A 13,247-nucleotide genomic window follows, 5' to 3' on the forward strand; every position below is an offset into this window, starting at 1 on the left:
CCATGCTCAAGCCATTAGATAACCTGGAGAACATATCAAATGAAATAATATCCCTCCAGTCTGTAGTAGGAAACAGTAATTCAAAAATGACTTGCTAAAGTATGTGTTAATATTAATATGTTAACACTCAGGCCATGGTCAGCCTATTGTGATAAAATAAGTTATTGTACTCATCCTAAGAGTCTTTGTAGAAGTTGCTCAAGGGTCTTAATTTGTACAGAGTATTATTAGGGTTTGTCACTATTGGGTTAGTTATATATGGAAAATGTGGTAACAGCTGAAATAAATATATATAATTAAAATGCATTAAGATAAATACAGAAAAAAATCTATAGATGAGCAAAATTATGCAAATATGAAAGGAAAAGGCAACACAATTGGCAGCACATTAACCTTGCTCTTGCAGAAAGTTGGAGGGATAAATAACATGATCAGAAGAACAGGGAGAGAGGAAACTTCTGCTAAAAAGACAAGAATACAGGATACTCTGCTTCAGAAGATACATCTGACAAACACAAAACAAAACAAATGCAAATAGGGTGGAAAAAAAATCTATTAGTTTTACTACTGAGCCAGAGGAATAGTGGAATAGGAATAGCCAGGGGGAAAGCATTTCATGCAAATTTAGGGCCAGTCTGTAACAGAGGATATGCACAAGGCAGAGGCCTTTAGGAACTTTTTCCATATGCCTTGCATCCCCAGCCAGCAGCCACTCACAAATGTAGCACCTCCGGGTACCCTTAGTAGGCATCCAGAGAGGGATAGGGAGGACTAGGTGGGATGTAGAACTAGGGAAAGTAGGCTTGTGCAGAGGGGAGCACATTGCACCATCCCATTGTTTCTGGGCATTGATATAAATTGGAGAGGTGCTGATTTTTTCATTATTTGCAAATTGACATGTACTATTAAAAGTGAAACGTGTACACAGTGATATGGAAAATTTGGGAATTCTACAAGCTGATGAGGATACCAAGCATTTGAACAACATCATATTTAAGTTCATGTGCTTTGTATGGAGTTCTTCCAGTAACCTATGAACATGAGATTCATGAGAAATGCATTCTGATAAAATGTGGATGGGTCTGTGTGTGGGAACTAAAACAATATCCATAAATGCTAGGTACAATCTAGTGTACAATAAATTTATACACAATGCCTTTGAGGCTGGATAAACAAAACAAAATAAGACAAATTTAAAATGTCTCCTGATGCAATCTGCTGTCTTTCCTTTGGACTGAGAGTGCCCCATTATTAAGGGATACTGGTCCAAAGAACTAGAGCAGGGGTCTGCAACCTTTCAGAAGTGCTGTGCCGAGTCTTCATTTATTCATGCTAATTTAGGGTTTCGCATGCCGGTAATATATTTTAACGTTTTTATAAGGTCTCTTTCTATAAGTCTGTAATATATAACTAAACTATTGTTGTATTTAAAGTTAATAAGGTTTCAAAATGTTTAAGAATCTTCATTTAAAATTAAATTAAAATGCAGAGCCCTCCAGACCGGTAGCCAGGATCAGGGCAGTGGGAGTGCCACTGAAAATCAGCTCATGTGCCGCCTTCAACACCTGTGCCATATGTTGCCTACCCCTGAACTAGAGATATTAGTGGACATCATAAAAATCCTAGCCCAGGACAGTATCTTAAGTTGTATTTCATTGCACCAACATGAAAAACTCAGAATTCCTAGCACCGGCGTTGCTCTTGGCAAGGAGGTAATTTTTATCTAAACAGAAGAGGAAAACCTGTATAAACGATCAAAGACGGGCTTGAACACAGAATACACAGTGCTGCAATGGAGGAAGTAATATGTGACAGACAGGAAAATGCAAGGAAAAAACAAAACAGTGGCCCAAATTCAGACCTGGTGTAAGTGGTCCAACTCCACTGAAATCAATGGAGTTAAATTGGCCTTACTTAATCTAGCCCTATTTATAGATTATATGGAACAAACAATCATTTTGGTAGAATATCTGTAAGGTGGACACAAACTCTTTCTTCTGATTATGAAACTTGCAATAACTGCACACACAGTTTGGAATCTAAGACTGTTTATTATATGGTTATCGTTCCAGCTTATTAAAAATGAATACTGAATTGTGTGCTTATATATAATTTAGCAAGCTATAGCACTCAATAGTTATATATTATTTTCTTTTTTCAAACCAAGGAGCTAAGAAGAATATACATAGATGTTTTTATGTAATTGATATATTTAAGATTTGGTTTTGTAATAATTCTAAATCCCATCATTTTATAGTTGTAATAGAATTTCTGGGAACGCAAACTGCAGTTCTGTTCATCTTCCTCTCACCCATTCCTTTCTTTAATTTCTTTCATCACAGCTTTTTTAAAACATTTTTAAGCCTCCTGTGTGGCACATATGGTGGTCCATTAGCCATACAATCAAGGAATTCACAGATTTAAAACTCAGATTTTATCTACATTCTACACATATTTAATGTTCCCTTCTAAAAAATTATTAAATTAGAAATATCCATGACACTGAGGTTATAGAAAGAGTTATTATACTAAACAAAGGATTCCACAGCATTTTAAGTTTGCTACATATGTGATTGTATTGTGTCCCTCAGGGCTTGTCTACATCACAAAGTTGCAGCGCTGGTGAGGGGGTTACAGCGCTGCAACTTAGGAGGTGTACACATCTGCAGGGCATCACCAGCGCTGCAACTCCCTGTTTGCAGCGCTGGCCGTACTCCCGTTTTGTCTCGGGTGTAGAGGATCCAGCGCTGGTGATCCAGCGCTGGTAATCAAGTGTAGACACTTACCAGCGCTTTTCTTGACCTCCGTGGAATAAGCAGGTATCCCAGCATACCTGAGGAAGCCTCTCTGGTAATCAAGCTGGTCTCCTTCCCCGGTTTGCTCTCGCGTTCCCCGAACCCCGAGCAAGCAGGTCTCCTTCCCTGAGGTTTGCTGGGTGGTTCCGGGAACGCGAGAGCAAACCGCGGCGAAGCTGGTCTCCCTCCCCGGTTTGCTCTCGCGTTCCCCGAACAAGCAGGTCTCCTTCCCTACGGTTTGCAGGGTGGTTCGGGGAACGCGAGAGCAAACCGCGGCGAAGCTGGTCTCCTTTCCCGGTTTGCTCTCGCGTTCCCCGAACCCCCGAGCAAGCAGGTCTCCTTCCCTGCGGTTTGCAGGGTGGTTCGGGGAACGCGAGAGCAAACCGCGGCGAAGCTGGTCTCCTTTCCCGGTTTGCTCTCGCGTTCCCCGAACCCCCCTTGAAGCCGCCCAACAGCGCTGCAGTGTGGCCACATCTAACACCACTTGCAGCGCTGGTTGCTGTAAGTGTGGCCACTCTGCAGTACTGGCCCTATACAGCTGTACTAATACAGCTGTAACAACCAGCGCTGCAAAATTGTAGATGTAGACATATTGGATCCCACATTTGGGCCTTCGCATCATAAAAGATAGATAATATAGATATGATTCTAAGTGTGACACAGAGGCTTCTTGAAAAAGGGCCCCCTGTTAGTTATATACTTAGTGGTATATGTAAAGGTGCATGTGTTGTATTAATCTGTTTATTTTCAAGTTCTAGAAGGAAATCGCCGCCAGTGAGCTTCCCCACTGTCTGCAATTTGGGGGGCGTGTCATAAACAGATAGCTAAGGGTTAATGTCTCTTCCACCTGAAGCACCTGACCAGAGGACCAATCAGGAAACCGGATTTTTTCAACTCTGGGTGGAGGGAAGTTTGTGTCTGAGTCTTTGTCTGTCTGCCTGCTTTCTCTGAGCTTTGGAGAAGTAGTTTCTACTTTCTAGTCTTCTGTTTCTAAGTGTAAGGACAAAGAGATCAGAGAGTAAGTTATATGGTTTCTTTTCTTTGATATTTGCATGAATATAAGTGCTGGAGTGCTTTGATTTGTATTCTTTTTGAATAAGGCTGTTTATTCAATATTCTTTTAAGCAATTGACCCTGTATTGTATCATCTTAATACAGAGAGACCATTTATATGTATTTTTCCTTTCTTTTTTATATAAAGCTTTTTTTTAAGACCTGTTGGAGTTTTTCTTTACTTCAGGGAAATTGAGTCTGTACTCACCAGGGAATTGGTGGGAGGAAGAAATCAAGGGGAGATCTGTGTGTTGGATTGCTAGCCTGATTTTGCATTCCCTCTGGGGGAATAGGAAAGTACTTTTGTTTCCAGGACTGGGAACAGAGAGGGGGGAAGGGAAAAAGGATTATTTCCCTTTGTTGTGAGACTCAAGGGATTTGGGTCTTGGGGTCCCCAGGGAAGGTTTTTCAGGGGGACCAGAGTGCCCCAAAACACTCTAATTTTTTGGGTGGTGGCAGCAGGTACCAGGTCCAAGCTGGTAACTAAGCTTGGAGGTTTTCATGCTAACCCCCAAAGGTCCAAATCTGGGACCTTCTTACCTAATACCTGACGAATTCACTACAACAAATACATGTTTTACGGGATATTTATCCATAAAGAGTTACATGTAAGGTATCTACAGAAAGCACATAACTTGTCAATACTCATACCCATTGTGAGATGTATGTACGGGTAATATTTAGGAATAAGGTATTTATACTGAAAATATACTTTATGGACGTGGAGTAGAAATTAGTCACCAGGAGATAACTCTGGTGTTGACCCGGTGTAATAACCTTAGTCCCAGATTTGGACCTTAGCGTCCAAAATATGGGGGTTAGCATGAAAACCTCCAAGCTTAGTTACCAGCTTGGACCTGGTACCTGCTGCCACCACCCAAAAAATTAGAGTGTTTTGGGGCACTCTGGTCCCTCTGAAAAACCTTCCCTGGGGACCCCAAGACCCAAATCCCTTGAGTCTCACAACAAAGGGAAATAATCCTTTTTCCCTTCCCCCCTCCAGGTGCTCCTGGAGAGATACACAGACACAAGCTCTGTGAATCCAAACAGAGTGAATCTGCCTCTCTGTTCCCAATCCTGGAAACAAAAAGTACTTTCCTATTCCCCCAGAGGGAATGCAACATCAGGCTAGCAATCCAACACACCGATCTCCCCTTGATTTCTTCCTCCCACCAATTCCCTGGTGAGTACAGACTCAATTTCCCTGAAGTAAAGAAAAACTTCAACAGGTCTTAAAAGAAAGCTTTATATAAAAAGAAAGAAAAATAAGTACAAATGTTCTCTCTGTATTAGATGATACAACACAGGGTCAATTGCTTAAAAGAATATTGAATAAACAGCCTTATTCAAAAAGAATACAAATCAAAGCACTCCAGCACTTATATTCATGCAAATACCAAAGAAAAGAAACCATATAACTTACTATCTGATCTCTTGGTCCTTACACTTAGAAACAGAAGATTAGAAAACAGAACTACTTCTCCAAAGCTCAGAGAAAGCAGCCAGACAACAAAGACCCCAGACACACAATTCCCTCCACCCAAAGTTGAAAAAATCTGGTTTCCTGATTGGTCCTCTGGTCAGGTGCTTTAGGTGAAAGAGACATTAACCCTTAGCTATCTGTTTATGACACGCCCCCCAAATTGCAGACAGTGGGGAAGCTCACTGGCGGCGATTTCCTTCTAGAACTTGAAAATAAACAGATTAATACAACACATGCACCGTTACATATACCCCTAAGTATATAACTAACAGACTTCTACATTTTAAGAACACTTTTTAACTACTGGATTCTGGGAAACTCTCACGGGAGAGTGCATCAGCAACTTTGTTAGAAGCTCCTGTGATGTGTTGAATTTCAAAATCAAAATCTTGGAGAGCTAAACTCCAACGAAGAAGTTTCTTGTTGTTCCCCTTGGCAGTATGAAGCCACTTTAGTGCAGCATGGTCAGTTTGTAGTTTGAACCGCCGTCCCCAAACATATGGGCGTAGCTTTTCCAGGGCGTACACAATGGCATAGCATTCCTTTTCACTGACTGACCAGTGACTTTCCCTCTCAGACAGTTTCTTGCTGAGAAACACGACAGGATGGAAGTTGTGATCTGTTGCTTCCTGCATGAGCACTGCTCCTATACCACGCTCAGATGCATCTGTGGTTACTAGGAATGGCTTGTCAAAGTCCGGGGCCCTGAGCACAGGGTCAGACATGAGCATCGCCTTAAGCTGGGTAAAGGCCTTTTGACACTCATCAGTCCACTTAACGGCATTTGGCTGGGTCTTTTTGGTCAGGTCGGTCAATGGGGCAGCGATTTGGCTGTAGTGTGGTACAAATCGCCTGTAGTATCCGGCCAAGCCTAAGAAGGATTGGACCTGTTTTTTTGACCTTGGGACAGGCCACTTTTGGATAACATCCACTTTGGCCTGTAGGGGGTTTATGGTTCCTCGACCCACCTGGTGCCCCAGGTAAGTCACTCTGTTTTGGCCTATTTGACACTTTTTGGCCTTAACAGTTAGTCCGGCCTGCCTGATGCGCTCAAAGACCTTTTCCAGGTGTAGTAGGTGTTCGGGCCAGGAGTCTGAAAAAATGGCCACATCATCGAGGTAGGCAACTGCAAATTCTCCCAGTCCAGCTAGTAGACCATCTACCAGCCTCTGGAAGGTGGCGGGTGCATTTCAAAGGCCGAAAGGAAGGACATTGAATTCATACACCCCCGCATGGGTGACGAATGCTGACCTCTCCTTGGCAGGTTCATCTAGCGGTACTTGCCAGTACCCCTTGGTTAAGTCTATTGTAGAGATGAACTGGGCACGTCCCAACTTTTCCAATAGCTCATCGGTGCGTGGCATTGGATAGTTGTCCGGACGAGTTACCGCATTTAGCTTACGGTAGTCCACGCAAAAGCGTATTTCCCCATCTGGTTTGGGTACCAGAACCACTGGAGATGCCCATGCACTGGTAGATGAGCGGATTATACCCATCTGTAGCATGTTCTGGATCTCCCGTTCTATAGCAGCTTGGGCATGAGGAGACACTCGGTAGGGTGGGGTTCTGATTGGGTGAGCATTACCTGTATCAATGGAGTGGTATGCCCGTTCAGTCCGTCCTGGGGTGGCGGAGAACAATGGGGCGAAGCTAGTGCACAGCTCCTTGATTTGTTGCCGCTGCAGACGTTCCAGGGTGGTTGAGAGGTTCACCTCTTCCACGCCCCCGTCTTTTTTCCCGTCGTAGTAGACACCGTCAGGCCACTCAGCATCATCTCCCTGGACTGTAAACTGACAAACCTGTAAGTCTCTGGAATAGAAAGGCTTGAGAGAATTAACATGGTACACTTTAGGCTTTAGTGAGGAATTGGGAAATGCTATGAGGTAGTTTACAGCTCCCAGGCGCTCTTGGACCGTGAAGGGCCCTTCCCATGATGCTTCCATCTTATGGGCCTGTTGCGCCTTCAAGACCATAACCTGGTCTCCTACCTTGAAGGACCGATCTCTGGCATGTCTGTCATACCAGGCCTTTTGCTCTTCTTGAGCATCCTTTAGGTTCTCTTTAGCAAGGGCTAAAGATTGTCGGAGGGTGCTTTGTAGGTTGCTTACAAAGTCCAGAATGTTAGTTCCTGGAGAAGGCGTAAACCCCTCCCATTGCTGCTTCACCAACTGTAATGGCCCCTTAACCTCGTGACCATACACAAGTTCAAATGGTGAAAACCCTAAACTGGGATGTGGTACAGCCCTGTAGGCAAACAGCAACTGCTGCAACACTAGGTCCCAATTATTGGAGAATTCGTTGATGAATTTTCGTATCATGGCCCCCAAAGTTCCATTGAACCTTTCAACCAGGCCATTGGTTTGATGGTGGTACGGGGTGGCAACCAAGTGATTCACCCCATGAGTTTCCCACAGTTTTTCCATGGTCCCTGCCAGGAAATTAGACCCTGAATCTGTAAGGATGTCAGAGGGCCAACCTACCCTGGCAAAGATGTCTGTTAGGGCCAGGCACACAGTGTTAGCCCTGGTGTTGCCTAGAGCTACTGCTTCTGGCCATCGGGTAGCAAAGTCCACTAAAGTTAGTACGTACTGCTTTCCTCTGGGCGTCTTTTTTGGGAAAGGGCCCAGAATATCCACAGCTACTCGCTGAAATGGGACCTCAATTATGGGGAGTGGCTGGAGAGGGGCCTTGACCTGGTCTTGAGGCTTTCCCACTCTTTGGCATACCTCACAAGACCGGACATACTTGGCAACATCCTTGCCCATCCCCTCCCAGTGGAAGGACTTCCCCAACCGGTCCTTGGTTCTGTTCACCCCAGCATGGCCACTGGGATGATCATGGGCTAAGCTTAAGAGCTTCCCTCGGTACTTAGTTGGAACCACCAACTGTTTTTGCGGCTGCCATTCTTCCCGGTGTCCACCAGAAAGAATTTCCTTGTATAAAAGTCCTTGGTCTATAACAAACCGGGATCGATTAGAAGAGCTGAGAGGCGGTGGGGTGCTCCGTGCCGCCGCCCAAGCTTTTTGAAGGCTGTCATCCGCTTCCTGCTCAGCCTGGAACTGTTCCCTTGAGGCTGGGGTCACCAGTTCTTCCTCAGACTGTGGACTTGGGCTTGGTCCCTCTGGAAGCGATGTAGGTGATGGGGTTGTTTCCGCTGCTGGTGAACCGCTCTCCGCTGGTGCACCTGAGGGTATTTCAGGCTCTGGCTGAGCCTTTTGGGTATGGCTATCTTTTGCTTCTGCCAGTTCTGGCTTGCTGGCGCCCTCTGGCGTTGAGGTTGAAGATGTGGTTGCACTTGCTGGTGCTGGTTGCTGTTCCAGTTCCGGGCCTGGGACTGGAGTTGCTGTGGCTGTTTCAGTGGTAGGCATGGAATCCGGGTCCACTACCTCTGTCTGGGTCTCTGGTAACACAGACGGGGCCTCTGTGGACGGTTCAGGAACAGGAATGGGTCTGGAAGCTTGCCTGGTTTGGCTACGTGTAACCATTCCCACTCTCTTGGCCCGCCTCACCTGGTTGGCCAAGTCTTCCCCCAGTAGCATGGGGATAGGATAATTGTCATAGACTGCAAAAGTCCACATTCCTGACCAGCCTTTGTACTGGACAGGCAGTTGAGCTGTAGGCAAGTCTACAGCTTGTGACATGAAGGGGTAAATTGTAACTTTGGCCTTTGGGTTGATGAATTTGGGGTCAACGAAGGATTGGTGGATAGCTGACACTTGTGCCCCCGTGTCTCTCCACGCAGTAACCTTCTTTCCGCCCACTCTCAAATTTTCCCTTCGCTCCAAGGGTATTTGAGAGGCATCCGGGCCTGGGGATCTTTGGTGTGATGGTGGTGTAATGAATTGCACTCGCATGGTGTTCTTGGGACACTTGGCCTTGATATGTCCCAGTTCATTACACTTAAAGCATCTTCCATCTGATGGGTCACTGGGCCGAGGTGAGTTACTGGAGACTGGTGAGGTTGAAGGGTAGGGTATCTGTGGCTTTACTTGGGTGGTATGTGGGGTCTTTGGCTGTCCTCGGTTGTAGGGTTTATGGTCTGTGTGCCCCCTGGGGTAATCGTTCCCCTTGACAGTAGCTTTCTTGCTTTCTGCCAGTTCCATCCATTTGGCTCCAATCTCCCCCGCCTCAGCGATATCTTTGGGGTTTCCATCTTGTATGTACCGTGTGATGTCTTCAGGAACACCATCCAAGAACTGCTCCATTTGTATGAGGAGGTTCAGTTCTTCCAAGGTTTGAATGTTGTTTCCTGTTAGCCAGGCCTCATAGTTTTTTGCAATGTAGTAGGCGTGTTTGGGAAATGACACCTCTGGTTTCCACTTTTGGGTTCTGAAGCGCCGACGGGCATGATCTGGGGTTATCCCCATCCTGTATCTGGCCTTGGTTTGAAAAAGTTTATAGTCATTCATTTGCTGCTTAGGCATTTCAGCTGCCACCTCTGCTAAAGGTCCACTGAGTTGTGGCCTTAATTCTACCATGTACTGGTCTTCGGGGATGCTGTACCCAAGACAGGCTCTTTCAAAATTTTCCAAGAAGGCCTCGGTGTCATCACCTGCCTTGTAGGTGGGAAATTTCCTGTGCTGTGGAGCAATAGTTGGCGCCGGGTTGTTAGGGTTGGCTGGCACATGCAGCCCAGCTTTTGCCAAGTCCAGTTCATGTTTTCTCTGTTTTTCCTTCTCTTCATTTTCTTTTTGTTGTTTTTCCATTTCTTTTTGTTGTTTTTCCATTTCTTTTTGGTGTTTTTCCATGTCTCAGCGGTGGGCCGCCTCTTCTTCTTCTTGCTTCCTTCTGTGGGCCAACTCATCTTCTGCTTGTTTCCTTCGGTAGGCCACCTCTTCTTCTTCTAGTTTTCTTTTGTGTGCTGCCTGTTTGATTTGTTCTTCTCTTTCTTTCATCTCCATCTCTTTTTGTTTTATTTCCAGTTGTCGCCTGTGTTCAGCTTCTTTGATTTGTTCTTCGGCCTCCATTTTTGTCTTAGAAGTCATGATTCCTGTTTTCTGGTGTTGGGGTGCCCTCCGGTGTTTATCTTCTGAACTGCAGGTTCTCTGTTGCCTCCTGAAGTCTGCCTAGCAACAGTGCCTTTAGCTAATTTTCCTTTTCTCTCTCTAGCTAATGTTCAATGAAGGGAAACCAGAAAAACCACTTTATTTGCATGCCTATAAGTGCTGGTACGACTCTCAATGGGAGTGCTATTGTGTGACAAAAGACTGTTAATAGTCCTTAACGACTTCTGCTTAACATGCAAGCCACAAACTGCCAGAGAGAGCAGAGAAAAAAAAAATTTCTCTCTGGTTCCCTTTTAAAACCAAACTGTTTCTCTCTGCTAAAAAGCCCTTAGCAGAGAAAAGAAAAATATAATATTTCTACTGGCTTCTGGGTTCTGTCTATCTCCCACCAGCTGCCACTCATGTAATAACCTTAGTCCCAGATTTGGACCTTAGCGTCCAAAATATGGGGGTTAGCATGAAAACCTCCAAGCTTAGTTACCAGCTTGGACCTGGTACCTGCTGCCACCACCCAAAAAATTAGAGTGTTTTGGGGCACTCTGGTCCCTCTGAAAAACCTTCCCTGGGGACCCCAAGACCCAAATCCCTTGAGTCTCACAACAAAGGGAAATAATCCTTTTTCCCTTCCCCCCTCCAGGTGCTCCTGGAGAGATACACAGACACAAGCTCTGTGAATCCAAACAGAGTGAATCTGCCTCTCTGTTCCCAATCCTGGAAACAAAAAGTACTTTCCTATTCCCCCAGAGGGAATGCAACATCAGGCTAGCAATCCAACACACCGATCTCCCCTTGATTTCTTCCTCCCACCAATTCCCTGGTGAGTACAGACTCAATTTCCCTGAAGTAAAGAAAAACTTCAACAGGTCTTAAAAGAAAGCTTTATATAAAAAGAAAGAAAAATAAGTACAAATGTTCTCTCTGTATTAGATGATACAACACAGGGTCAATTGCTTAAAAGAATATTGAATAAACAGCCTTATTCAAAAAGAATACAAATCAAAGCACTCCAGCACTTATATTCATGCAAATACCAAAGAAAAGAAACCATATAACTTACTATCTGATCTCTTGGTCCTTACACTTAGAAACAGAAGATTAGAAAACAGAACTACTTCTCCAAAGCTCAGAGAAAGCAGCCAGACAACAAAGACCCCAGACACACAATTCCCTCCACCCAAAGTTGAAAAAATCTGGTTTCCTGATTGGTCCTCTGGTCAGGTGCTTTAGGTGAAAGAGACATTAACCCTTAGCTATCTGTTTATGACACCCGGTATCCTAGAAATCCATTTGCCATGGAAAAATGCAGAAAAACACAGAATTTGTGTTTTTACAGAGAATCTTTAGTTTTTACATTTTGTTTAAAAAATAAAAACATACAGTAGAACCCCATTTTTCCAAGCCTCCGTTATCCAGCTCTCTGTATTAACCAAACCACTAGCCACCTGGGGCTGACCACCTGAGCCCTGCCACTGTCAGCTCCAGGTGGCTGGTGGTTCAGCTAATACAGAGAGCCGGATAATGGAGGCTCAGATAAACGAGATTCTACTGTATGTCAATAAAACATAGTGTTCAACTGATACCTATATATATTGTGACTAGGGAAGCTAAAGTTCAGCATTTTATTTTAATTATAGAAAAACAAGGATTTTTAATGTTTTTTATCAGAGAATTTTCAGTTCAGGATCCCTGGTGATGACCCATTCAAGCAAGAGGCAGTTGTGATCCCTCCCTATTCAGCCAGTGAGATGATGCAAGCTTCGATTGTCTATCCTTGCCACAAAACAGTCAATGGAAAACCATCAAAGACAATTGCAAATGATCAAAACCACTTGGAGGTGAAAAGGAACATTACAATAGGCAGGGGATGGTCCTGGCTATGAAAAAAGAGAAAAGCCAGTTTCAGTATAGGGAAAGATACTCTGTGTCCATTCACTGAGGAAACTCCTTAAGGTGCAGAGTTCTTTCATGAACAATTGAATCCTGGTTTTTATGAAAACATCCAGCTCTACAATGGACTGAACTTTGGGCGAAACTCTCTACTTTATTAAATAGGAAAGGTAACTGGGGATACCTTTAGACCCAGGTTTGCATTTTATGCTGTTTTGTGTAGTAACCAGTGTTTCCATCACTTTCTCTGACTTATCAGTAAATCTTTATTCTTTCTTAAATAAACCTACTTTTGTTTTATTGTAAGTGCTCACAGTGCTTTACAGAAGAGGTGGTTTAAGGTAAAACTGGTAAATTGGGGTGCACTAAACCTTTGAGTGCAGAGAATCTGGAATTCCTGCCGTTAGCCAGTGTTGGGGCTGGATATACCTTGCATGGTCAAGTTAGGGCTGGCATAGCTCAGAGGAGACTGCTTGAGTGGCTGAAATACTGGTTGTTTCAGGGAGCTGACACGCAGCTCCCACAAGAAACTCTCTCTCTGGCTGGAGGCAGGGGTTAACAAGGTAGTTCACTGTCCTGGGTGCCTCAGGAACCACCACACATGCATTTGTAGTAGTAGCCACTGGAATAAGTGGATATTGACACCTGCCATGTAACAAGGCTATAATATTTTAAATCTTGCCCCAGATCATGTGCCGGAGGTGAGGAAATTAAGTCTCATCTAGGCTGTCTCAGACCCTCATTTCTGCTACATAGCTGGATATATTACAAACTAGCTGTCTATGATGAGTCACGTTCTGTTAAATATATACAGTAACAAAGTAATTGCCTTTCATACTCCGATTTCTACCTATAGTCATTCCACACATATCCATAGTCTAAATTCAGAGATGTTAATACTAAAATAATAGATTTTCAACAGCCACTACTATTTATACCCTTAAAGCCTATCTTTTTTGATCCTGGCTTGATAGCTTTATAAATAATATCCCCCAGGCAAAGTACTCTAATGCTGCATATAAG

Source organism: Gopherus flavomarginatus, chromosome 2 (assembly GCF_025201925.1).
Source record: "Gopherus flavomarginatus isolate rGopFla2 chromosome 2, rGopFla2.mat.asm, whole genome shotgun sequence".
NCBI lineage: Eukaryota > Metazoa > Chordata > Testudines > Testudinidae > Gopherus > Gopherus flavomarginatus.